Below are 27,203 nucleotides of genomic sequence, written 5' to 3'. Positions count from 1 at the left end.
CCATATACAACACAGATGTCAAAAAGCCTAACATAAGTCATTGTGTCAAATTTCAGTGAAATCGGATTATCGGATCGGTCTACATGGCAGCTATATCCAAATCTGCACCGATTTGAGTTAAGTTGCGGAAAAATGTCGAAGAGTCTACCACAACGCAGTGTCCCAAATATCAGCGAAATCGGACAATAAATGCGTCTTTTATGGCCCCAAAATCTAAAACCGTGAGATCGGTCTATATAGCAGCTATATCCAACTCTGGACAGAAGAATGTCAAGGGGCATAACTTAACTCACTGTCCCAAATCTCGGCGTCATTGAACAGTAAACGCGATTTTAATGGGCCCAAAACCTTAAATCGAGAGATCGGTCTATATGGCAGCTGTATCCAAATCTGAAACGATTTGGACCAAGTTGCAGAAAAATGTCGAAGAGCTAAACAAAACTCAGTGTCCCAAATTTCGGTGAAATCGGATAACAAATGAGCCTTTTATGGGCCCAAAACCTTAAAACGAGAGATCGGTCTTTATGGCAGCTATATCGAAATGTGGACCGATCTAGACCAAATTGAAAAGTAATGTCGAAGGGCCCAGCACAACTCACTGTCCCAAATTTCAGCGACATCGGACTATAAATGCGCCTTTTATGGCCCCAAAACTTAAAACTGAGAGATCGTTCTATATGGAAGCTATATCCAAATCTGGACCGATCTGTGCCATATTGCAGAAGTATGTCCAGGGGCTTAACTTAACTCACTGTCCCAAATTTCGGCGTCATTGAACAGTAAACTCGATTTTAATAGGCCCAAAACCTTGAATCGAGAGATCGGTCTATATGGCAGCTATATCCAAATCTGAACCGATCAAGGCCAAATTGAAGAAAGATGTCGAAGGGCTTAACAGGCTATTCTGTGTCTTTAACAAAGGTAAAACATTGCATTTTCCTAAAGTCAGTTTCCTAACATTCAAAGACATTTTTAACTTCATCAAAAGATTTCTGTCTTTGATAACAGGGTTCAAAGTTGAGGATCTATTTAACTATCTTTTAAGAACAAAGAACCTCAATATAAAGTAAAAATCGTTCACCCAAGGCAAAGGAAAGGTTTCCTTAAAAAGATGGAAACTTAGCCATCTTTACGTTAAGTTCGAGACCTTTGGCTCATATCTTAGAACAACAATTCTTGCAGTGTATAACAAGTTTCCACCCTACTTCTTAGGGCGGGGTATAACAATGGACAATTACAACTATGGTAAACACCTATTCATTTGTAATATTAAAATTCATTTCATGTGCCGCCAACGCCACCATCTGTAATGTGCAAACAAAATGACAAGTAACCTCTAATTATAATCGTTAGTTTCTGCTCACAATTCCATAAACAAACTAAATGAAAATTTCCCATAAATACAAGTAAATAAGCTCTACTTAAAAGCGATGTAATCATTTTTGCTTTATTATTTGATGTGGCGATTGAGGTTTAATCTGAAAGATTTGAAAATGACCTTCAGTGAAGTTAAGTGCACTGAGAAAAATTCATGCATTAAACATAGCATGTAAAAAGGCGTTAAGTTCGACCGGGCCGAACTTTGGATACCCAAAGATGTAAAACATCTTTCGCCATAATCCGGTGAAAAATGCATAATTTATGCACCCATAGCAGCTTTACCGAAATATGGTTCGATTTGGATCAAACTCGAAACGGATATAGAGTGGTCTATTTTGACCAAGTCATTGTTCAATTTTGTAGAACCAAATATTGGTCTTTTTGGTAGCCATATCCAAATAAAGACCAATCTGAACCATATAGGACAGGGATGACGAAAAGCCCAATATAAGTCACTGTGTCAAATTTCAGCAAAATCGGATTGTAAATGTGCCTTTTGTGAGGCAAAGACTTTAAATCGAGAGATCGGTTTATATGGCAGCTATATCAAACTCTGAACCGATCTGGAACAAATTGAAGAGGGCTGAAGAAGGGCCTAACACAATTCATTGTCTTCACTTCACCTTTTAAGGGCCCAAAAACTTAAATCGGCGGATCGGTCTATATGGCAGCTACATTCAAATCTGAACTGATCTTGGCCAAATTACAGAATGTTGTCAAAGAACCTAGCGCAACTCACTGTTCCAAATTTCGGCGAAATCGGACAATAAATGCGCATTTTATGGGACCAGAACCTTATATCGAGAGATCGGTCTATATTCAAATCTGGATCGATCTAGATCAAACTGAAGAAGGAAGTATCTAACGTAACTCAATGTCCCAAATTTCGGCGACATCGGACAATAAATGCGCCTTTTTTGGGCCCAAAGCCTTAAACCGAGATTGGTCTATATGACAGCTATATCCAATTCTAGACCGATCTGGGCCAAATTGAAGGTAGATGTCGAAGGGCTCGACAACTCAATGTCTCGAAATACAACAACTCGGATAATAAATGTGGCTTTTATGGGTCTAAGACCCTATATCGGAGGATCGGTCTATATGGCAGCTATATCCAAATCTGATCCGATCTGGGACAAAATTATAGTGGGATATCGAAGGGCCTAACACAACTCACTGCCTCCACCATGGATCGCATTTGTCGAGTTCTTTTCCCGGCATCTCTTCTTAGGCAAAAAAAGGCTATAAGAAAAGATTTGCTCTACTATTAGAGCGATATCAAGATATGGTCCGGTTTGGACCACAATTAAATTATATGTTGGAGACCTGTGTAAAATGTCAGCCAATTCGAATGTGAATTGCGCCCTTTGGGGGCTCAAGAAGTAAACTAGAGAGAACGATTTATATGGGTGCTGTATCGGGCTATAGACCGATTCAGACCATAATAAACACGTATGTTGATGTTCAAGAGAGGATCCGTCGTACAAAATTTCAGGAAAATCGGATAAGAATTGCGCCCTCTAGAGACTCAAGAAGTCAAGACCCAAGATCGGTTTATATGACAGCTATATCAGGTTATGAACTGATTTAAACCATACTTGGCACAGTTGTTGGATATCATAACAAAATACTTCATGCAAAAATACATTCAAATCGGATAAGAATTGCGCCCTCTAGAGACTCAAGAAGTCAAGACCCAAGATCGGTTTATATGACAGCTATAACAAGTTATGGGCCGATTTGAACCATACTTGGCACAATTCTTGGATATCATAACAAAACAAATCGTGCAAAATTTAATTCCAAATCGCAGTAGAATTACACACTCTAGAGGCGCAAGAAGTCAAGACCCAAGATCGGTTTATATGGCAGCTATATCAAAACATGGACCGATATGGCCCTTTTACAATACCAACCGACCTACACTAATAAGAAGTATTTGTGCAAAATTTGAAGCGGCTACCTTTACACCTTCGGAAGTTTGCGTGCTTTCGACAGACAGATGGACGGACAGACGGACGGACATGGCTAGATCGACATAAAATGTCGCGACGATCAAGAATATATATACTTTATGGGGTCTCAGGCTAATATTTCGAGTAGATACAAACAGAATGAGGAAATTAGTATACCCCCATCCTATGGTGGAGGGTATAAAAATAAAAGTGGACCGATCGGGACAATATGGAATTCAAATGAAACGTATTCAAGAGTAGAGTACGAATTTCATAATAAATGTTGGGTCCAAGTACCTGGGGCGGTCGCCCCAGCCCCAAAACCCCTTTAAATAGTTTTATTTGACGATCATGACAATATGGGACTCAAATGGAAGGTACTCGGGAGTAGATTAGGAATACGGTCAGGAAGTAGGAATAGGCTTTATAATTTATTGATAACGGAAGGGGGCGGACCCTCCGCCGTTACCCCAAAAACACCACCCAAAATCAAAAGGCGACCTATAAGGACAATATGGGTATCAAATAAAAAGGATGCGGGAGTAGATGACGAATCTGGCATAGAAATTCATGTTGAAGTATAGGGGGTCACCCTACCCTTACAAAAACGTCCAAAATGGGCACATTAACCAATCACGGATATATGGGACTTGGTTTGTTTCCTATAGACTAAAAAACGGCAGACCGGATTTTCTCGGAATTTTCACATATTGTGTAGGTTGGTCAAGAAGGAAACGTAGGCTATATTTGTCGGTATCGGAAGGGAACCGACTCTCCCCCTTATGCCAAAAACACAACCCAAAATCAGAAATTGACCGATAGAAAATACGACTTCCATGACCTATTAAATATTACTTTAAGGTGTAGAAGTGACTAAACCGACTTAGATTTCAAATTTGTTTGAAAACTAATGGGAAAACCTGGCCACAAAATGTCATTTTGAAAGATTAAATTATATAGGACTACTAGGCAAACCGGGCCCGCTCCGCTGCACCTTCTTTAACCCTCTTATATCTTTTTAGGATGGGGATATCGAATTCGTGCCATTGTAGCCTATGACGCTGAACGGGTTCGAATCCTGGCGAGAACATCGGACAAAGCGTTGTCGCCCTCTCAATGTTGGCGACATTTGCGAAGAACAATGCCACGCATGGTCATATAAAAAATTTTCCCCAAAGAGGTGTCGCTCTGCGGGATGCCGTTCGGACTCAGCTATGAAAAAAGGTCCCTTATCATTGAGTTTAAACTTGAATTGGAAAGCACTCATTGATGTGTGAGACTTTGTCCCTCCTCGGTAGCTGGTGATAATGTTCTTCCTTAGGGTAACGTTCTCTCTCCCGGTTCCACCCGATAACTAAAAATTATATAGCCTATGTATCCTTCCAGACAAACGTAAACAATCTATGAAAGTTTTAAGAAAATCGGTTCAGCCAAGTATCATCTAGTCATAATGGGTCTAATGGCGTTTTTGAGGGGTGGCGTGACCCCCTATACTTCGATCCAGATTTTGTATGCCAGATTCGAAATCTACTCCCGAGTACCTTTCATTTGAGTCCCATATTGAAATGAACATCCAATATGTCTGCTTGGGGGAGTTTTGGGGTTGGGGCGGTCCGATGGGTACTTAGAATCAAATTTTAATAACATATTCGTATTCTATCCTCCAATACCTTTAATTTGATACCTATATTGTTAAAAAAAATGGAGCATTGCGCAAAACTAGCTTCTTCAATAAAGAAGGGATAAATATTTTTTTTTTTTAAATAATTTTTTTTTTAATTTTTTTCTGAGTGTACCATAAATAAATCCAATAACCCAACCAACAAGAGAACCATTCTGTACCATATACTAAACTAATAACAAAAATCTTTGTCTATGATTTCGTTGCCTTTGCTCTTGCACTAAAAAGTTCTCACGGCAATAATTGTTGATGCATTTAAGCCACATTTGTGGGGAATTAATAATTTATTCTTGGCCATGTTAAATGGCATTATGTTTGGGCAGCACCTAGTTTTGATGCATGTACATGTAATGTGGATTATTTAGAAGTTCATGTTAAAGAAAAAAAAACACGTACCACATGCTTGCAGCGACATCTAAAATTTATTAAATTATTTAGAATTTATAGCTAGTTAGAATATCTTTTATACAGTCTGTTTATTCGATTAGATGTTCTTGTTCAACTCCTCCGAGATATAAACATGCATGGCTATTTAATGTTAATGGCTGTCACTTTTCACATGATTTAGTGGCCATTGAAAGGTTTATTAATATGCGATTGTGCTTGGAAGCCAATCGTTTATTCATTTCAACAACACTTTCATTGCGAGTAGGTTGAAAATAGTTACGATATTCTTATTGTAATGAGGTGTTTAGTATGAATTTAAGGTATTTTTAATCTGTTCGTAAACATTTTAATGGCAATTGGTTTATAAATTGCTATCTGTTTGATAATGTCTTAATAAGAACAAATTAATGTAAGGGAAATGGAGTGCAAACTATTCAAATAAAACGACTGAGGATGAATATAAAATTCAATTTGGTTACCTTTTGTCTTAGAAATTGATTGTAATTTATTTTGACTTCTTCAGTCGAACCTCAATTATCTATCATCGTAAAGATTGCTTACTTTACTTTATTTGGCTATTACAGAATATTTCTTCCGCTAGCCGAACGTAGAATAGCGTTCCAAGCACCGCGATCTTCTGCGCTCATTCTAAAATCTCTGACACTAAGTTACGAGGTGTCTCCCACAACTTGATCTCTCCATCGGGCTTTTGGTCTTCCCAGTTTGCGTGTACCACCGTGTTTGCCTTCAAAAGACTTCTTTGTCGGAGCTTCTTCATCCATTCTGACAACATAACCTAGCCAACGCAACCGTTGTATTTTGATGCGTGTAACTATGCTATCTTCGTCATACAGCTCGTGGTTCAAACGTCGCCTATATTCTCCATTAACGCAAACTGGTCCATATATTTTACGAATAATCTTTCTCTCAAATACTCCAAGCACTACCTCATCTGCTTTCACAAGTACCCATGCTTCAGAACCATATAACAGCACGGGTAGTATCAGTGTCTTGTATAGTGTAATCTTCGTGTGTCGAGAGGTGGCCTTGTTTCCAAACAGCCTACTTAATCCAAAGTAGCATCTGTTTGGCAGTATTATACTCCACTTTATTTCAAAACTGGTGTCATTCGCTTCGGTTACAGCGGTGTCGAGGTAGATAAAGTTGCTGACTATCTCAAAGTTGTGGTTTCCAACTTTCTCCACTTTCTTTATCTGCTCGGTTATACAAGGCGTTTTGGGAGTTGAAATTATCCATTTCCAGATCCATTTTCACTGACTCTCTTTTGATTCTTTCAAAGGCTTCAGTTACTACTTCCGGTGACCGACCTATGATATCGATATCGTCGGCATAGGCGAGTAGCATGCGTTCTCTTGTGGTCAGTGTGCCGTATCTATTCACATCTGCATCTCGTATAATCTTCGCTAGCAGGATATTAAAGGGATTGCACGATAGGCTGTCTCCTTGTCTGAAACCTCGTTTGGTATTCTTTCGGAGTGATTTTTCCTATTCTTACTGAGCAACGAGCCTTATCAATTTTACAGGGATACCAAATTCAGACATGGCTTGAAAAAGCTTTGAACATAAAGTGGTATCGAAGCAGCTTTGTGGTCAACAAAAAGATGGAAGGTGTTGATTTTTCCTCTCGGGTCATTTCAAGGATTTGGCGCAGTGTGAATATCTGGTCTAGGGTGGATTTACCAGGTCTAAAGCCGCATTGATAGGGCTCCAATTATCTCATTGACTTTCGGTCTTAATCTTTCACATGGTACGCTCGAGAGTATCTTGTAAAAGATGGGGAGGAGACTTATTCCTTTGTAGTTGGCACATTCCGTCTTGTCTCTTTTCTTGTGTACGGGACATAGTATGCTATGGTTCCAATCATCGGGTATGCGTTCTTCTAGCCAGATTGCGTAGATAAGTCGCCTTCGGTCATAAATAGTTCAGCGGGTAACCCGTCGGCTCCTGCTGCCTTGTTGTTCTTCAGGCGGATCACTGCTACTTGGACCTCATTCTGACTAGGAGGTAAACATTTTATACCATCATCAGGGATTAGTTCTGCGGTATCCTCTTCACCGCCAACGTCGGACACTAGCTGTTTATAACCAACAGCTGCCCCAAATATGTTTAAATCAGCTTTACACATAACAAAGTCCCATTGTATAAATTTGAAGTTTAATCTATGTTGATGGGCATTTACTATTCGACTAGGCCGAACCTGAGACCTTTAAATTATGCATTTCTAAATTTATATTACGAATGCAAAAATAATTTAACCATGTGTAAATGTGATTCCCCTCAGTCGGCAGAGTATAAATTGTTTCGTTGAAATTACATTTGTACTTGTTGATCCCAATTCTTGGAATTCTCACAATGTTAGGAAGGCTGATCATTATCAATAATATTGTGACGAATAAAATATTAACGGTCTAATGAATTTATGTTTAATCGGTGTTTGTTCGTAGACTTATGGTTATTAGACTGTCCCAAGCAATAAGTTAAAAGAACATTTTGATCCCAACAAGTGAAATATGATGCATTATGGCTATCTGTTAACTAAAAATATGATTGCCCAAAAAGTAATTGCGGATTTTTTAAAAGAAAATAAATGCATTTTTAATAAAACTTAGAATGAACTTTAATCAAATATACTTTTTTGCACTTTTTTTCTAAAGCAAGCTAAAAGTAACAGCTGACAACTGACAGAAGAATGAATGCAATTACAGAGTCACAAGCTGTGAAAAAATTTGTCAACGCCAATTATATGAAAAATCCGCAATTACTTTTTTGGCAACCCAATTGTGCGGCTTTTTTTAATCAAATAATTGAATTCTATTGCTCACTTGTATGAACTAACAAACAGATTGAGCCATTATGATCTGGCCATTCCATTGAAACTGCTATACATTACCCAGCCAGCTCTCTCGCTTTTAGGGAAAACACAGTAGTTTTATTTTTTTGAAGGTATATTGAAGATTCAATAAAAAATGTAAATCTTACATCAATCATAAAGGATTTGGAAAATCTTGGCACTGTAGAAATTCATTAACAATTTACTTACTACACGACGCATAGTGGGCCAAAGGATGTAGTGCTTATTGATATTTGTCTTAAATCCTTGGATGTCAAAGTGGGTGGGAAAAACATTAGCCGGAAGTCGATTCCACATACGAACGGTTCGGACGAAATAAGAATTCTTTCTGTAATGCATTGTGCTGTCCGCTGGCCAATCAATTACAAACGGGTGTGAGTTTCTGGAATGTCTAGTATCCCTGACATACATCCTTACATCAGGAATAAGAAGACAAATATCAGACAAACACACACCGTGATTGTACCGATAGAACAGCGCCAAACAACCCACATTGCGACGATGATGAAGGGAGGCAATAGAGTTGGACACCCCACTGTCCCCAATCAACGCCATCGCTCTCCTCTGTACACGGTCCAGTAGCTCCAGCGATGATTTTGAAGCTCCAGCCCATACATTTGAGTTGTGGTCCATTTTCGGCCCTATGAAAGTGGTGTAGATGTTAAGAAGATCAGACGGAGTGAAGTAGTTCTTACACCGTTTAAGGAAGCCTAAACACTTGAATGCTTCTCTCGACACTTCCAATACATGTTTAGCCCAACGGACATCACTTTGTATTTTCATGCCCAGAACATCAAGAGCTTCTGATTGCTCAACATCTACACCGTTGATAGACAAAGATGATCGTAATGGGTCAGCGAATCGTTTGTGTGACAACAGGCAGCAGTGAGTCTTCCGTGCATTAAAATCTACTCGATTCATTCGACCCCACTCAGCAATGGCCAGCAAATCCTGGCAGAGTGTATCGTCCATAACCCGCCTCTTGTCTTCAATCACTCGAAGACTCAGCCTATGGTTGAATGAGTACGAATGACAGAGATTACTGCCATCTGCAAATGAGTAGATCGGATTCGATTTGTCTGACCCAACAGATCGTTGATGAAAATTAGAAAAAGAGAAGGAGAAAGAACAGAGCCCTGGGGTACACCTGCTGTCAATTTGCGCTCATTGGATGACAACCCATCTATAACGACTCGAATAGTGCGATCTCTGAGAAAGCTCGAAATAAATCGAACGAAGCCATTACCGACACCAAACGTGACAAGCTTTGATAGTAGTGCACCGTGCCTGACCCTATCGAATGCCTTGGAGATATCCAGAGCCACAACCTTACTCTCACCAAACTGGTGGATTGAGCGACTCCAACGTTCCGACAGAAGTGCCTTGAGGTCACCCGTAGAGCGATTTCTGCGGAACCCATACTGTTGGTCGCTAAGAAGGCCATTAGACTCTAAATACCTCACAAGATGGTGATTAACCATGCTCTCCATGACCTTGGAGAGAGCGGAACTTATCGCAATTGGCCGATAAATCGCAGGGTTTTTTGCTTCACCCTTTTTGGGTATTGGCTGAACGTTCGCAACCTTTTCAACCGGGTGAGTGAACTTTTGATCGTCCTAAACAAAAGTTGGAATAGATGAAGAACTCACCTTTATTCTTTTCACATACGACCAAATACTCTTACTTTCTCGTGTAGAATCAAGAACCTTCGTACGCAGACGCTGTTCGTAAAGAAATTTTTTGCGCCTAAGTACATTGGCACACGAAGATCTGGCCTGTTTGCGCAGCAGTTCAGTATTGGCATTTTTATCCAAACGCCAATTCCTGAATGCTACCTCTTTCGATCTGACAACATCTCGTCTGGTTAAACCAACTTTTTTCGTCTGATTTAGCCGTTATAGTCTTAACTGGAATAAATGTCCTCATTCCATTTAAAATTATCTTCTCAATCATTTCAGCAGTAGCATTAATATCGTCATCTAGAAGACATAGTTTCTAATTGAAATGCTGAATCCATTGAGCTCAGCCCAACGTGCATTTTCGAAGCAGTACGAAGAGCAGAATACGAAAAAGATGCTGAAACAATTCAGTGATCGGAGTTATCAAGAGGTGCAAGAGTATTAACTTCATAACTTGGTTCCAATGTACAGTGTGGAACACTTATTCTTAAGTGCGAACATTGGGAAAGCATTAGGTATAATCACGCCGTATTTGCTCAAGCTGGCAGGGGTATACAAGATTTGATGCGGCAGATGATGCAATCGCATAAGAAGTACGCTCCCACGATGTAATGGCAGGAAAAATGACTTACCATTCCCTAATCATAATGTATAGTGGATAGGGGAGTAGACGTATAATGAATATTAAATGAAGTAGTTCGAAAGCGGTTCCGCGGTGGTGGATCTGGCGTAGAATCACTGTTAATAGTGCGCTATCATTGCGTCTATCCAAATTACTGCTACCACTGTGGCGAGGATAATGGAGCTTTCTTTTTGGTCATGCATCAGTTAAGGGCATTGTGTTATTGTTGACACCATGACGGATATCCCGTTGTATGGGCCTGTATTTGATAAAAAGTACTGTAGCTCTATACCTGATAGAGTCATTTGGCAGTTATCATATGGCAGCTTCCAAACTAAATGACCATGTTGGCTTTGAGGTGTACTCTAAAGAATTCTAGTAGAACTGGAGTCAGTGAGTGTACCTCTTGCGACTTGTAAGCTTGTTGGACTTCTTCGAGTTAAGCCCAGGAGGTCAATAGATGACAGATAATCATGAATTGGGAGCAATGACAATTGAATTTGCATCGTTGTCATATTACCTAAAATCGTTGAATCGGCCTGCCCGATAGAAGTGTTCTCGTTTCCTTTATGGAATATTAAATTTGCATAATTTTTATAAACTCTTACATACAATATACACCAATTCCCAATATTGCATTAGACATGCACTTTTCTTGAAATAATTCCTCCAGTTGTCTTTGAGAGCTGCTCGCATGATCTTTATGCAAATGTTATCACTTGTGCTATAGAACATATTTTGTAAATTTCCCAGACTTAAAGCCTTGTCTGTTCAATAATTTCCAATGAATAAAGTGCAAAGTTGCATTTGTTTACAAATGCTAAACTTGAATTATCACATTTATTCTAAATGTATGTTATGCCTAAGCAAATCGTTATCTGTAAATATTTACAATCACATTTTTAGTTTTTTTTCTAAATCACTATGGCGATTGGTATAAAACATTGCAATGGAGCAAACTATTCTATTAGTTGCAATTTGAATATTCAACAATTCGCTTACATTTTCTTAAAATGGCAAAAATGCTGAAACAAATTTTTGTTCTATTCGCAGTATTAGCAATATTCGCTGTAGCAGTTCAATCAGGTAGGCAGGATTTATGATTTGCTCGAAAGGAGCAACATTTGAATGGGTCTTCTGTTATTTTAGCCCCACCAGAGCATGCCTGCGGCGAAAACGAGGAGTATACAACCTGTGGATCCCCGTGTCATCTTACCTGTGCAAAGAAAACCCCAGGACCATGTACCTTAAACTGTTACATAGGCTGTCAATGTAAAGAAGGATATTTCAAGAACTCTTCTGGACATTGTGTAGCCGAAAAGGATTGTTAAACGTTGGAATTTGATTCAGTGAAAGGTGCAAATCATGCATAAATAAGTCAAATAAAAAGTGATATGATTGGAAATGATACTGAAAGTGAAATGTTTCTCCAACGTCATATGAAGGTGGAAGGTTTCTCCAACGTCATTGTAAAAACTCCATAGAAATGAGTAGGTTTTGAATGTCGATTCCTAGTCAAGAGACCTGCATATCTTTTTACAAGAAAACATATAAGAATGGTCTTTATATAAAGGGTGATTTTTAAGCTAGTAACTTTTTGGCAACGCTGGTTTCGACAGCTCACTCGCCTTTCTTATTTTGTTTCATTGTCTAACATCTTCAGTTTGATCTATAATTCCAGCATGAAAAGTCTTACAAATGAAGAACGATTACAAATTATTGAATTTTATTATCAAAATGCGTGCTCTGTTAGAAAAATCATCGCGCAAAAATTTTGTTGAGCGACTAAGCTAATTTTTGCCTCAATGGGTATGTAAATAAGCAGAATTGTCGATTTTGAAGTGAAGATCAGCCAGAAGCATTGCAAGAGCTACCAATGTATCCAAAAAAAGTCACAGTTTGGTGCGGTTTATGGGCTGGTGGCATCATTGGACCGTACTTCTTCAAACATTATGAGAATCGTAACGTAACTGTGAATGGTGAGCGCTATCGTGAGTTGATATCCAACTTTTTTTTGCCCAAAATGACTTGTATGACATGTGGTTTCAACAAGACGGTTCCACATGCCACACTGCACGCGTAACAATGGGCTTATTGAGAGGCGAGTTTGGTGAACATTTTATTTCACGTTTGAGACCGGTCAATTGACCGCCTAGATCGTGCGATTTAATGCCTTAAGACTATTTTTTGGTGGGGCTATGTTAAAGCTCATGTCTATACAGACAAGCCCCCTTCAATTGATGCATTGGAAGACAACATGGAAGAATGTAGAGTATGCCTAAATGGGACTAAGCGAATGAACCATTTGAGGCGCAGTCACGGTCAATATTCGCATGAAGTAATCTTCAAACATTAATAGATGGGAGCAGCTCATTCCATCGCGGTATAATCGAGGCGACGATAGGAAACCTGGAAGGAAGGGAAGAGGTTTCCGATCGGATACCTGAGATCAACCTTGAAGTCGAGTGCGAGACACTGCTGCCATCGGCACAGTCTTGGATTGACGGAACCCTAGTATTGCCATCTGGAAGATTAAAACTAGAAGACAGAGTGGGCCTGGGGGTCTACATTGAGAACCCAGGGACTGAGATCTGTTTTAGACTGCCTGACCATAATATGGTCCTGCAGGCGGAGATCCGCGCGATCACGGAATGCGTGAAGTGGTGTGGTGCTAACGCCGACAGTAAAATTGCCATAAGGGCGATAACAACCAGCACGGTAAGCTCACGAACAGTCTTGCAGTGTAAGAAGGAGATTAACGCCTTCTCTGAGGATGGCAAAATCCGCATCATTTGGGTGCCGGGCCATAACGGAGTAAGGGGAAATGAAAGGGCAGACGATTTGGCGGTGAAGGCCTGACTGAGGACTGCCGTCAATAAACTTGGTTAACCCGATGCCTTTCGTGTCGACGCCTGCAACATTGTGGAACAGCGAAACGGTCGGTAGGGCGGTGAAAATCCTATGGGGGGATCCAGATCGTGAGAAGATGAGTCTATTACTGAAAGGAAGCAAGAAGGAGGTCAGTATAGCTTTTGGTATCTTAACGGGACTCATAGGACTACGAGCTTACTTATGTAAAATCGGGGGGAAGACGATGAGACCTTGGAGCATTTCCTTTGTCATTGCCCGGCTTTAATCGGAAATTGATGCGTTGTCGTTGAGATTACTACGTGAACATATCGTTCACGAAGTAATTCACGCTCTCGTTCAACATCTTTTATGTGTTGGTACCACTATAGAATCGGACGGAAAGTGAGAAAATGCGTTCGCCTGCTCATTCAATTTGCCTTCTCAGATGGTGACAGACCAAGGGCGACACTTCTAGTCGGAATTGTTTCGAGAATTTTCAAAGTTGCTTGGAATTCGTGTTCATTAAAAGGGGTTAATTGTCGCTGAAAATGTTTTCTAATGTTCTCGCCAAGAGTCGCACCCAGGCCTTCACAGTTATAGGTGGACATGCTACCCATTGTGCCACGATGGTCTCTAGTTTGTTCCTTGTTGGTATGTTCGTTGGCATATTTGCATTGTTTGGTATTTGCAAATAGTATTGATAACATCTTTGTATTTCTTATTATAGAAATGACACATTTATTTTTTTACACTCCACCATCGGATGGTAGTAGATTAACGTCGCCATTCCGTTTGGAACACATCGAAATATTGGTATAAGACCCCATTAAGCATAAATATTCTTGATTTTAAGTCGATCTAGCCACGTCGGTCCGTCCGTCCGTCTGTTCTTTCTTCCGCCTGTCTGTGGGAAGCACACTAACTTTCGAAGGAAGCGCTTGAGATTTTGCACAAATACTTTCTATAGGTGTAGGTCGTACATGGGCATTTTAGGTCCGGGTTTTAATATAGCTGCCATAAAATCCGATCTTGGATCTTGATTTCTAGAGCCTCTAGAATGCGCAATTCTTATTCGAACTGATATAAATCCCATATAAACTGATCTCACGATTTTACTTCTAGAGCCTATAGATGGCGCTATTGTAATGCAATTTGTCTGAAATTTTGCACAATGACTTCTACTATGATCACCAACATCCAAGCATGGTCCGAATCGATCCATAACCTGACATGGCTCCAATAACATGGAAAATTTTAATTCATAATCATTTGTTTGGCAAAAAAGAGATACTAGGCCAGGAATTTGACAAATGCGGATGGTATTTAGAATTCGGCCCGGTCGAAGTTAGCCTTCTCTTACTTGTTTAAATATAAATTTTTTAAATAAAAATTTTTTATATACAAATTTTTGAGTCACAAAACGATTGCATCTGAATAAACAACTATGACACATATTTGTGTTCGTATTAAAAAATTTCCAGTGTTTTATTGGGTTAATATTTGTTTAAATGTCAAACAATGAATTCCTGAGAAACATCAACAAAATTATTTGGGGGCATTGGTAGAAGGGTTTGGGTGCCTACCCTCACCCATAGAAGTTCAATCAAAATTATCTTTTTGTGATCTCATATCAATGGTAACTAAACCTAAGTGTACGATACATGGCGCAGTTTAAGGATGGTTCAAGTTATTTATTTCTTGCTTTCTGTCATATTGCGAATGTTCATACGTGGGTGATGAACGCGCATGCAACTCTGTAGAACAGCGAAACGGTCGGTAGGACGATGAAAATCCTATGGGGTTCCAGATCGTGAGAAGACGAGGCTATTACTGAAAGGAAGTAAGAAGGAAGTCAGTATAGCTATTGGTATCATAATAAGACAAATAGGACTACGAGCTCACTAATGTAAAATCGGTGCGGTAAGTGATAGCATGTGTAGGGCATGCGGGGAAGATGATGAGACGTTGAAGCATTTCCTTTGTCATTGCCCGGCTTTCGGAAAACAATTAAGGATTTTGTATGTAGCACGGAATTCCTAACATAAATCCTTTTCGAGGTTACTTTTTAGTTTTCAGAGCGCACAACAAGCCGATCACTGGCCTAGGTGTATGTTTATAGGGGCATGAGGAATATTAATATCTGCACCCTCTTTTCAACCCCTAATCTAACCTAACCTAAACTATGCTACTTTCAACTCTTTTCTGCAAAACAGCATAAAATGTTTGCTGATTTACCAAAAAATTACTGCTGTCCCATTTTCAACACATTTTCTCTTGCTACAACAAATATTTTTTGCTATCTTTAGTTACAGATTTCTCTGGGTATACGCCTGAAAAGAAGATTCCAAAATGTTTTCCCTTAGTAAGTCGTAAAGTAAACGATTGAAGAGCGGCGGCCATCAGTCGTCACAGCTGCCCTTACCATCAGTTAAGATGAAAACAAGTAAATAGGCGTTAAGTTCGGCCGGGCCGAACCTTGGATACCCACTACCTGGGGTATATATGTATACCACCTTTCATCATAATCCGGTGAAAAGTGCATAATTTGCGACCCCGTAGCTTTATCGAAATATGGTCCGATTTGGACCATATTTGACACGGATATTTAAAGGTCATTGTTGAATTTTGTTGAACTTAGGTCTTATTGTAGCCATATCCAAATATAGACCGATCTGAACCATATACGACACTGATGTCGAAAAGCTTACCCTAAGTAACTGTGTCAAATATCAGCGAAATCGGACTATAAGTGTGCCTTTTCTGCGGCCAAGACTTTAAATCGAGAGATCGGTCTATATCGGCAGCTATATCCAAATCTGGACCGATCTGGGCCTAATTGAAGAAAGTTGTCGAGTGGCCTAACGCAACTCAATGTTCCAAATTTCTTTTATGGGCCCAAGCCCTTAAATCGAGAGATCGGTCTATATGGCAGCTATATCAAAATCTGGACCGATGTAGGCCAAATTGAAGAAAACTGTTGAACTGCCTAACAAAACTAACTGTCCCAAATTTTGACGAAATCAGATTATAATTGCGCCTATTGTGGGCCCAAAACCTTAAATCGAGAGATCGGTTTTATATCCAAATCTGAACCGATCTGAGCTAAATTGAAGAAGAATATTGAAGGGCTTAACACAACTCACTGTTCCAAATTTCGGCGACATCGGACAATAAATGGGCTTTTTATGGACTCAAAACCAAAAACCGAGAGATCGCTCTATATGGCAGCTGTATCCAAATATAGACCGATCTGTGCCATATTGCGGAGTATGTCAAGGGACTTAACTTAACTCACTGTCCCACATTTCGGCGACATCGGACAATAAATGCGTCTTTTATGGCCCCAAAACCCTAAATCGAGATATCGGTCTATATGGCAGGTATATCCAAATTTGAAACGATTTGGGCCAAATTCAAGGAAGTTGTCGAGTGGCCTAACGCAACTCACTGTCCCGAATTTCGGCGGAATCGGACAATAAATAAAAAATTTCGGCGAAATCAGACTATAAATGCGTCTTTTATGGCCCGAAACCCTTAAATCGAGAGATCGGTCTATATGACAGCTATATCCAAATCTGAACCGATCTAGACCAAATTAAAGAAAGTTGTCGGCGTAATCAGACTATAAATGCGTCTTTTATGGCCCGAAACCCTTAAATCGAGAGATCGGTCTATATGACAGCTATATCCAAATCTGAACCGATCTAGACCAAATTAAAGAAAGTTGTCGGCTGGCCTAACACTACTCACTGTTCCAAATTTCAGCAAAATCGGATGATAAATGTTGCTTTTATGGGCCTAAGACCCCAAATCGGCGGTTCATAGACCGATAGCCCCGATGGGGGCTATATCAAGATATAATCCGATATAGCCCATTTTCGAACTTAACCTGCTTGTGGACAAAAAAATAGTCTGTGCAAAGTTTCAGTTCAATATCTCTATTTTTAAAGACTGTAGCGTGATTTCAACAGACAGACGGACGGACATGGCTAGGTGGTCTTAGATTTTGACGCTGATCAAGAATATACAATATATACTTAATACGATCGGAAATGGATATTTCGATGTGTTGCAAACAGAATGACAAAATGAATATACCTTTATCCTTGGGTGGTGGGTATACAAATTACTTCGGATGGCTCAAATCTCTGGGTTATGTAAACACAATCGTTTTTCGGATCTTTATCCATTGATTGCTACAAAGGCGTGGATATCCAACCATTTCAGCTGCTAACACTGTTTTTTTTCCACCAATATGACGTTTGGTAACGCTATCAGTATAATTATATAGAATTATGTTTCGACACACAAACATTTTGTTCACTTTCAGATGTTTGAGTTCGCCAACAATAGCTGGTTATGATTTTCCAGTCAAATGGAATGCAGTTACAATATTACGCTTGAACTCAATGACAAATAACTTTATGTTTAATTAAACTAAAAAGAAAATACTTTTATTGGGTTGTAGGCAATATAATCAGCTGTCAATAAGTCAAATGTCATGTGGCTGTCATTTCTAGTTTGACAGATATATCAGTGTGAAATAGGTAACACTTCGAGTAAGCTAACCTGTATAACCAGATTTGCCCTTATTTTAGACAACACAAGGGTCCTAAACAACGATTGTAATGTAAAAAACCAAACTGTTCATTTTTAGAGCTGTAGCATACGGAGAGCTGTAGCACACGATAAACCATGGTTTATATTCTACCAATTCTATGGAATTTCTTTCGATAGATCATTGAAATTTGAAGATGTATCTATTTTCACTGGGAGTTTTATTGTCTGAAACGCATCTGTGTTGTTTATTGACTTTCATATAACATTATATGTCGATATATATGTTTGCATGGCACCGCAAACAATGTTTTTTTTTGAGTTCCCCAACGTATATAAAAGCAACTGCAATGCAATGTAGGAAGTTAGTCTTACTTTGGGATCTATAGTTGGCAATATTCTTATACAAAATGGCAAAGTTCCTGCTTTTGATTGCCTTCATAGCATTATTTGCTGTTGCAGTTCAATCCAGTAAGTAATTAGAATTTTAGTTGCGAAGATTGGATTTTCACACAGCCTAATGCTCTTCATTTATTCGTATTTCAGTTCCATCCTGTGGTCCAAATGAAGAGTTCACCACCTGTGGCACTGCATGTCCCGCACACTGCGGGGAACCTCTAGGACCTAGAATGTGTACCGCCAATTGTTACATTGGATGTCAATGTAAGGCGAATTTCATTCGACACTGGAATGGCAATTGTGTTTATCCTTATCAATGTTATGCATATTGAAAGGGTGTAACTATAGAATGTCCTTCTGAATGGTGAAAATAAAGCCAAAGTCTATGTGGTTTATTTCATAGCAAAAAAATGACTTTTTTATAACATACGACTTACCATACTGGCAAAAACATGGAACATGCATTTCAGACAAGATCGGCAACGAGTTTCAGGGCCATTGAGCTTCATTTAGAAATTCAGAGCACTTATTTTGGATATTTGGTTTCTTTTTAGTAAAATATATACTCAGAGTTAATAGAGACCAAACCTAATAGAGACCAACGGTCAAATGGTCCCTCGTTTATTGAATATAGGTCTTTCCCAGATATTTTGACATTTTTGCTGTCTTTTCCAATTGTGTTTGTAACACTTCGTGTCAGCTTCACACTGGTATATCTCTCAAACTATAGCTTCTAGGGTATAGCTTGCAAACTATCGATAGTTTTAATAATAAATATCGATAGTACCGATATTATCGTTAATTTCACATCACCTATATATCAAACGAAAATGAGAATAAAAATCAGGAGATCAATTTATATATTGTAGAAGCAATATCAATACAAAAACCAAGGTTATTAAAGTCAGTTGGAAGTCATGGGAGGAAAATTGCGCCCTCTATAGGCGAAATGCATCTTAAAGCAAACATTCAGTGTCGGATTGCTTATTTGTGTTTAGTTTTGCAGAAAATTTTAACTTTTGCGATAGTGTCCATCGGAAAAAATCAATCAATCAAATCGATATTCAGACAAAAAAATTAAATATCGATAGTATCGATAGTGCCATCGATATTTTGCAAGCTCTATTCTAGGGGCCGTAGAAGACTAATCGGGAGATCGGTTTAAATGGGAGCTATACCAGGTTATGGACCGATTTTGACCAAACTTGGCACGGCTATTTGAAGTCGCAATAAAACACACAGTGCAACATTTCAGTCAAATTGGTTGACAATTGGGTCTTCTAGTTGGTCAAGAAGTAAAATCCAGGGATCGGTTTATATGGGGGGCTAAATCTTATTTATGGACCAATATGGGCCGTATTTGGTATTGTAGGGTATAAACGCACTTTGCATACAAAATTTCGGCAAAAAAACTAGGCTACTTAGATTTCAAGAAGTGAAATCTTGTTATTGGTTTTATATGGGAGCTAAATCAGTTTGTAAAACGATTACGAGCCGTGCCAAGCGCACGGATGTTGAGAGTGATAATAAAAGTCTTTGTGCCAAATTTCAGCCAAATCGGATGAAAATTGAGGCCTCTAGGGAGATCGGAGATCGGTTTATATGGGGGCTATATCAAAATCTAAACCGATATTTCCCATTTCGACCAACACCAATAAAAAGGAACATGTGCGAAATTTCAAGTAGGTATCATCATTCGTTCGATATGATATCAACCGACAGAGGGACGGACATGGCTAGATCGACTAGAAATGTCAATAGTATCAAGAATATATATACCTTATGGGATCGCAGACCGATATTCGAGGTCTTGCAAACAGAATGATTACACAAAGAGAAATTTGTTGGTAAAAACCGCTAAAATGTTTGCTGTATCAGCAGAAAATCTGATGAAAAGAGACAGCAGTAATTTTTCGCATACTTCATGTTAGGGTAGGTCAGTTGGGATTGTAAATGGACCAAATCGGTCCATGGTTTGATATAGCTACCACATAAACCCATCTTGGGTCTTGACTTCTTGAGCTTCTAGAGGGCGCAATTTTTATCCGATTGGACTGAAATTTTGCACGTAGTGCTTTGGAATCACTTTCAACAACTGTGCTTAGCATAGTTCAAATCGGTTCATAATGTGATATAGCTGCCATATAAACCGATGTTGCATCTGGACTTCTGGAGCTTTTAGAGGGCGCAATTCTGATCCGATTTGGCTGTAGTTTTGTACGTGGTGTTTTGGCATCACTTCCAAACTTTGTGCCAAGTATGGTTCAAATCGGCCTATAACCTGGTATGGGTGCCATATAAACCGATTCTCAACCGATTTGGCTAAAATGTTGCATGAAGTGTTTTGATATGACTCCCAAAAACTGTGAGGAGAATAACGCAAATCGGTCTATAACTTGATAACTGCCCTATAAACCGAACTGGGATCTTGACTTCTTGAGAAGTGCGCGGATGAAAAGTGCGCGGATGAGAAGTGATTTTGCACACATTTTGTACAACGGCTTCTCCCGTGTGCAATATGGTCAGAATCGATCTATAGCTTGATACAGCTCCCATATAAAGCGGTCTTCCGATTTTGCTTCTTGAGCCCCTACAAAGCGCAATTCTTATCCGAATGGACTGAAATATTACACAAGGGTCCGAATTGGACTATAACTTGATATAGCTCCAATAGCACAACAGTTCTTATTCATTATTCTTTGTTTGCCTAAAAAGTGATAGCGCGCAAAGAACTCGACAAATGCGATCCATGGTGGAGAGTATATAAGATTCGGCCCGGCCGAACTTAATACGCTTTTACTTGTTTTTGAATCGTTTATCGTTTCGATATTTATTTCCACTTGGGGTTTTCAGAGGCAAAGAGAGTATCATCCTGAGACCTAGTAGGTAATGTTGATATCTGTTTTTGTTGTTTTGGGGTGTGACGGCCTTACTGAGACTTGACTCCAAATGTATATGTTTCGAAATTCTTCTCTCATATATACGTTTAATTTGAGTCCCATGTTGATCTCAATTTATATCGCTCAGCCCCGTTCCTCCTTTCATATCCAAATATTAAATACAGTCTTCCTAGCCAACCTACACAATCTGTGGAAGTTTTAAGAAAATCAGTTCAATCGTTTTTTGAGTCTATACAGAAAATAAGGTCAAAAAACATAGAGACAAACAAATAATTAGACGAACAGACAAGCAAACAAAAACACTTTCATATACATATAGGAAGATATTACCCAATGTATGTTTGCATGGAATCATAAATAATGTTTTTGATAAGGTGCGTAGCGTGAATATATATAAAAGCAAACGCCATAGCCACATAAAAACTTAGTTTTAATTCGATTATCAACGTTCTTGAAGTTTCATTTGCAGAACTGGTTTAAAATGGCAAAATTTTTTTTGTTTGCCTTTCTAGCATTTTTATCTGTTACAGTTCAAGCAGGTTAGTATTTTACTTTTAGTAATCATTATATTTTTTAAGTTTTTTATACCCACCACTATAGGATAGGGGGTATGATCATTTATACATTTCGTTTGCAACACATCGAAATATCCATTTCCGACCCTATATACTCTTGATCGTCGTAATATTCTAAGACAATTTAATTGTGTCCGTGTGTCTGTCCGTTCGTCCGTCTGTCCGTTCGTCTGTCCGTCTGTCTGTCCGTCCGTCTGTCCGCCCGTCCGTCTGTCCGTCCGTCTGTCCGTCCGTCCGTCTGTCTATCCGTCCGTCTGTCCGTCCGTCTGTCCGTCTGTCCGTCTGTCCGTCTGTCCGTCCGTCCATCTGTCCGTCCGTCTGTCCGTCTGCTCGGCCGTCTATTGTAATCACGCTAGAGCCATCAAAAATTGAGATATTGTGCTGAAATTTGGCTCAGTCCCGAATTTTTTCTACACACAGGTTAAGTTCTTGAACCGGTCAAATCGGGTTATATTTGGATATAACAGCTATATAAACCGATCTGCTGATTAAGAGTCTTAAGCCTATTAGGGAAGCATTTATTATACGATTTCACAGGAATTTGATACAGTGAGTTATATTAAGACTCCCGACATTCGAACGGAATATTTATTGTCCAGAACGGATCATATTTATATATAGCGGCCATAAAGACCGATATTCCATTTAGATTTCGACTTAAAGCTAACCACTCGAAATTTTACACATATACCACATATGGATGTAGGTCATTGGGTATTGCAAATGGGCCATATCAGTTCAGATTTTGATATAGCCCCCATACAAAGCAATTTCTGATTTTCATTTCATTAACCGCTAGAAGCCTCAATTTCCATCGGATTTGGCTGCAATTCGGTACACGAATTTCTGTTATGACTTTCAACATATGTGCCAAATATGATCCTAATCGGTTTGCAAACTGACATAGCCCCCATATAAACCGATCGGTTTAGATTTGGATTAAGCCCCCATATAAATCGAAGAGGCCACCGTAGCGCAGAGGTTTACATGTCCGCCTGTGACACTGAAAAAGTTCGAATCGTGGCGAGAATATCAGTAAAATTGTTAGCGGTGGTTATCTCCTCCTAATGCTGGCGACATTTGTGAGGTACTGTACCATTTGGTATGGCAGGCCTGTAAAAACTTCTCCACAAAGAGTTGTCGCTCTGCGACGCATCGTTTGGACTAGCCTATAAAAATGAGGTCCCTTTTTATAGAGCTTAAACTTGAATCGGACAGCACTCATTGATTTATGAGAAGTTTGCCCTTTTTACTTAATGGAGTGTTTATGGGCAAATTTGCAAATAAACCGAAACCTGATTATGATCTCTTCAGCCGGTAGAAGCCTCAGTTTCCATCCGATTTGGCTGGAAGTGCTGCACAAGGACTTTCGTTCAGATTTCCAACATTTGAGCGAAACATGCTCTGAATCGGTCTTAAGGCCGATATAGCCCTCATTTAAACCGATCCTCGGATTTGGCTTCTTTAGCCCCATAGAAGCCCCAATTGTCATCCGATTTGGCTGAAATTTTTAGGACAAGGTCTTCCGTTTAGATTTCCAATATCTATGCCAAGTGTGGTCCGAGTCGGGCTATTAACTGATATAGTAAACCGATCCGGGGTTTGGCTACTTGAGTCCCCAGAAGCCTCAGTAGTCATCCAATTTGTCTGAAATTTGCCATAAATGTCTTCTGTTCGGACTTCCAATGTTTTTGCCGAGTACGATCCGAATTGGTGTATAAACTGATATAGTCCCCATATAAACCGATCCCCGGGTTTCGCTGCTTGAGCCCCTAGAAGCCTTTTTATTCTACGATTTGGCGGCAATTTGGTACAAGAACTTCTGTTTAGACTTCCAATATAATCCGATCCCTCTAGGGGCTTCTTGAGCCTTTTAAAGCCCCAATTTTCATCCTATTTGGCTGAAATTTGGCACAAGAACTTCTGTTCAGAATTTCAACATTTGAGCGAAGCATGCTCTGAATCGGACTAAAGACTGATATAGCCCCCATGTTAACTGATCCCCGGATATGGTTTCTTGAGCTCCATTCTACTTGGATAGAAAGAACTTCTTTCAATTTTCAGCCAATTTGGCTGACATTTAGCAAAACCATTTCTGTTCGGACTTCCAATATCTGTGCCAAGTAGGATTCGAATCGGCCCATGAACTAATAAAGCCCCATATAAACCGATCTCGGGTTTAGCTTCTTGAGCCCCTAGAACCTCAGTTTTCATCCTTTGGCTGAAGTACACTTTTATCCTCAATACTCACAACTTATCCCACCCCAATGGGTCATAAATAAATATAGGTCTATATGATTTTTTGAGACCATAGAAGCCTCAATCAATACCCTACTTGAATGTTTCAAAATAATTAAAATACAATAATAAGAGTAAAATTGGCGGAATCCTTGGGGGTGGGTACCCAAAATTCGGCCCAGACGAACTTATCACGCTTTTACTTCTGTTTATTTTTCTAGCTCGTTTTCCAATTCCTTCCTGTGGTCCAAATGAAGAATTCACAACTTGCGGCTTTGCATGTCCCCTAACCTGTGATAACCCTTTGGAAAGGGGAATTTGTACTTTCAATTGTTATATTGGATGTCAATGTAAGACGAACTTTGTTCGACACTCGAATGGTCATTGCGTTCGACCTGAAGAATGTTAGGTGTATGGAAAAGGTCAAATTGTGAATAGTAAAGTGTAAATAAAGCAAAAAATTTGTTTTCATCGTTGATTCACTTCTACAGGGATTACATTACATTAATGTTTCTGAAACTGTAACTTTAACAAAGTAGGCTTAGAATGCAGAAGATTGTTTTAGTAGCAATCTGCTATGGGCATTTTAGTCCACTGTGACACAACAGGAATAGGAGAAGGAAAATGCCTTCTATTTCCCACCATGAACCATTCAGATCGCTTTAAAAAGCCTTATAACTTGCGACGGTTTCCATCCGCTAATGAAGACATGTCCTCTAAGACATGTCCGATCATTGAGCTCGTCTCGAAAGAGAAACAACCAACATCTTCGCCTTAACAGGTAAAAAACTTTAAAAATGAAAGGATTCGGCAGAGCTCGGCAGGGATTCGAACCTGGGCACACGGAGCAACAGCGATAGCCGTTGCCTATTGATGGCGTTCGAAGCAATCAATACAGAATGTATGTCATTACACAAAAATACATGCATTGGGAAAAAGTACAGCTAATAGACAAGGTTGTCGAGCGTGGTTAATGTGGTAATTGTATCATAGATGCGTTTTCGCTATTAATACGATTCAAATACAACATACCAACGCACGGCCCTTGAAGCCATCACACCTAATCTGGTTGATAAGTCTTCTAACCAAAAACGAAACGCTTCCATAGTGGTTGGTGTGTGTTGCTATCATTGGCTATCCTTTTCCATTTACATCTCTGATCATTGCGCTCGTCTCGAAAGAAAAATAAACAAACCGTAAGTGAAAATTTTTCTGCTTGCCAGTGCAGCATACGAACACAGCAGCTATTCTGTAGTTTCTTCATTCTGGAGGTCCTCACAGCTAACTCTTAAATCGTCACTTAAAACTTTTGGTACATCTTCATGGTTACTAAGCAGATCCTCTGGAGTGTGTGAGGTCATCTTGAATTCCTTGTGATATCTCCTTGGCTCGGCACCCAAAACAGGTGAATTTTAAACTCCAGAGTCATCTAGTTGACAGACTTGCGACAGTCAACTGAGGCTTTTGAATTCAGAAATACGTTTCCCAGAGAATTAATAATTGCCTGGCAATCTGGAAAGTTATAGGTTGGCATCTGGTGAATTAAACAGCAGCGGTGTGGAGGAAGTGGATTGCGGAACATGATATTTTGCTCATTCTAGGTGTATACGTGCTTAATGTTATTGTGCCGAGACTTATTGGTAGGTTCATGGTATACGGCCGAATGCCCATGGCTCCAAAGCAGCTTCAACAATGTTTACCCGACAGTAGTTCACATATAATTTGACGCCAGGCTTATTGAAAACGTATGAAGAGCGGCTATCGGCGTACATCAGCTGGCCATTCTTAGGCTCAAATTCTTATACGTGTGCTCGGTTAAGTAAACAGAATCATTATAGGAGTTAACGAATTGCTCAATTGTGATATTTTTTTCGTCAGAGAACACGATGTTCGGAAATTCACCACTTTGGTGTAAGTGCAGCAACTCTTTTGCTCTTTTGAGTCTAATGTTTTTTTGGTGCTATAAGATGTAAGATCGTGTGAATTTTAGAACTTGTAAGGCTTGAATCCTTTCACGGAATATTTCCGATTTTTAGTCCGCATTTCATTGAACTCTAGCCTTCTTTTGCCGAACAATTTCAGGTGATGTTGCAATTTCTTTAAGACCATGTTGTTTGCCGAAACTACCAGTATCATTACAACGATTGATGGTGCAATACACAAACTTTTTGTTCAGTTGGAGGTGTTCCAATTCGCCAACAATGTCCGGTTGTGATTTTCCAGTACGAGAGGTGCCTTTTATATTTCGGGATTGGACAAGCCTTGTGTTGCAATCTGCCAACTGACAGCTCCATCATAAAGCTTGACATTTTTGAGGTTAAACGTACTCAGAACGTTTTGACATACTAGCGATATTTGTGTTGTTTACAGGAACTTAAAAGATTCATCTTGCCCAAAAAATGGAATTCAATCGTGAGCATTTTCGAAATGGATTAACTCAACAACAGTGCATCGATGAACTTTATTCAATTTTTGACGATGAAGCTCCATCAAGGAGCAGTTTTTAACAACGGTATGGTGAATTCAACCGAGGTCGTAGTTCAATCCAAAATGAATTTCGTGAAGGTCGTCCAAAATCAGTTGTTGTTCCAAAAACCATTGATGCTTTGCACCCTCTGATATTTCAAGATGGTCCTGTGACCTATGGTGAGATTGAAACAACCTTAGGCATTAGTGGGACCAGCATACATCCAATATTGCATGAACATTTGAACGTCAAAACAATTTTTTCGCGTTGGATCCCTCACAATTTGTCAATTGCTCAAAAACAAAGGCTCGTGTCGATTGGTCGAAAGGAAGGCTCCAAAGATACGTAACAACTGCATTTTTGAGCACCCAAAACACCGATTTGATGATTCATCCGCCGTATAGTACTGACTTGAGACAGAATGACTTCTTTTTATTCCCGTATGTAGAAAATAAAATGAGAAGTCAACGTTCCTGAAGAAGTGTTTGATGCGTTCAGAACGCATGTTTTGGAGATATCTCAGTCAGAGTGGCAAAAGTGCTTTGACAATCATTCCGAATGCATGCAAAAGTGTTTATATCGTAATGGGGAATATTTTGAAAAGCAATAAAGCGGTTTTTGATGATTAATATTTGTTTTAG

At 39.4% G+C, this 27,203-nt stretch overlaps 1 protein-coding gene and 1 long non-coding RNA gene across 2 annotated transcripts in view; one reads left to right on the top strand and one right to left on the bottom strand.

Annotated features, from left to right (window-relative positions):
- Positions 1-27,203, bottom strand: part of LOC106086636 (uncharacterized) — a 308,384-nt gene that overhangs the window by 164,850 nt on the left and 116,331 nt on the right. The window lies entirely within an intron of this gene.
- LOC106086638 (uncharacterized) lies at positions 11,908-24,403 on the top strand. Its single transcript, XR_009398281.1, has 3 exons — positions 11,908-15,062; positions 15,187-15,346; positions 24,317-24,403. It is a non-coding gene; the product is annotated as an uncharacterized LOC106086638 (long non-coding RNA).

The sequence above is a fragment of the Stomoxys calcitrans genome, chromosome 5 (assembly GCF_963082655.1).
Source record: "Stomoxys calcitrans chromosome 5, idStoCalc2.1, whole genome shotgun sequence".
Classification (NCBI taxonomy): Eukaryota; Metazoa; Arthropoda; class Insecta; order Diptera; family Muscidae; genus Stomoxys; species Stomoxys calcitrans.
Note: the sequence above shows the minus strand (reverse complement) of the source record. Positions and strands in the feature narration are given on the sequence as shown.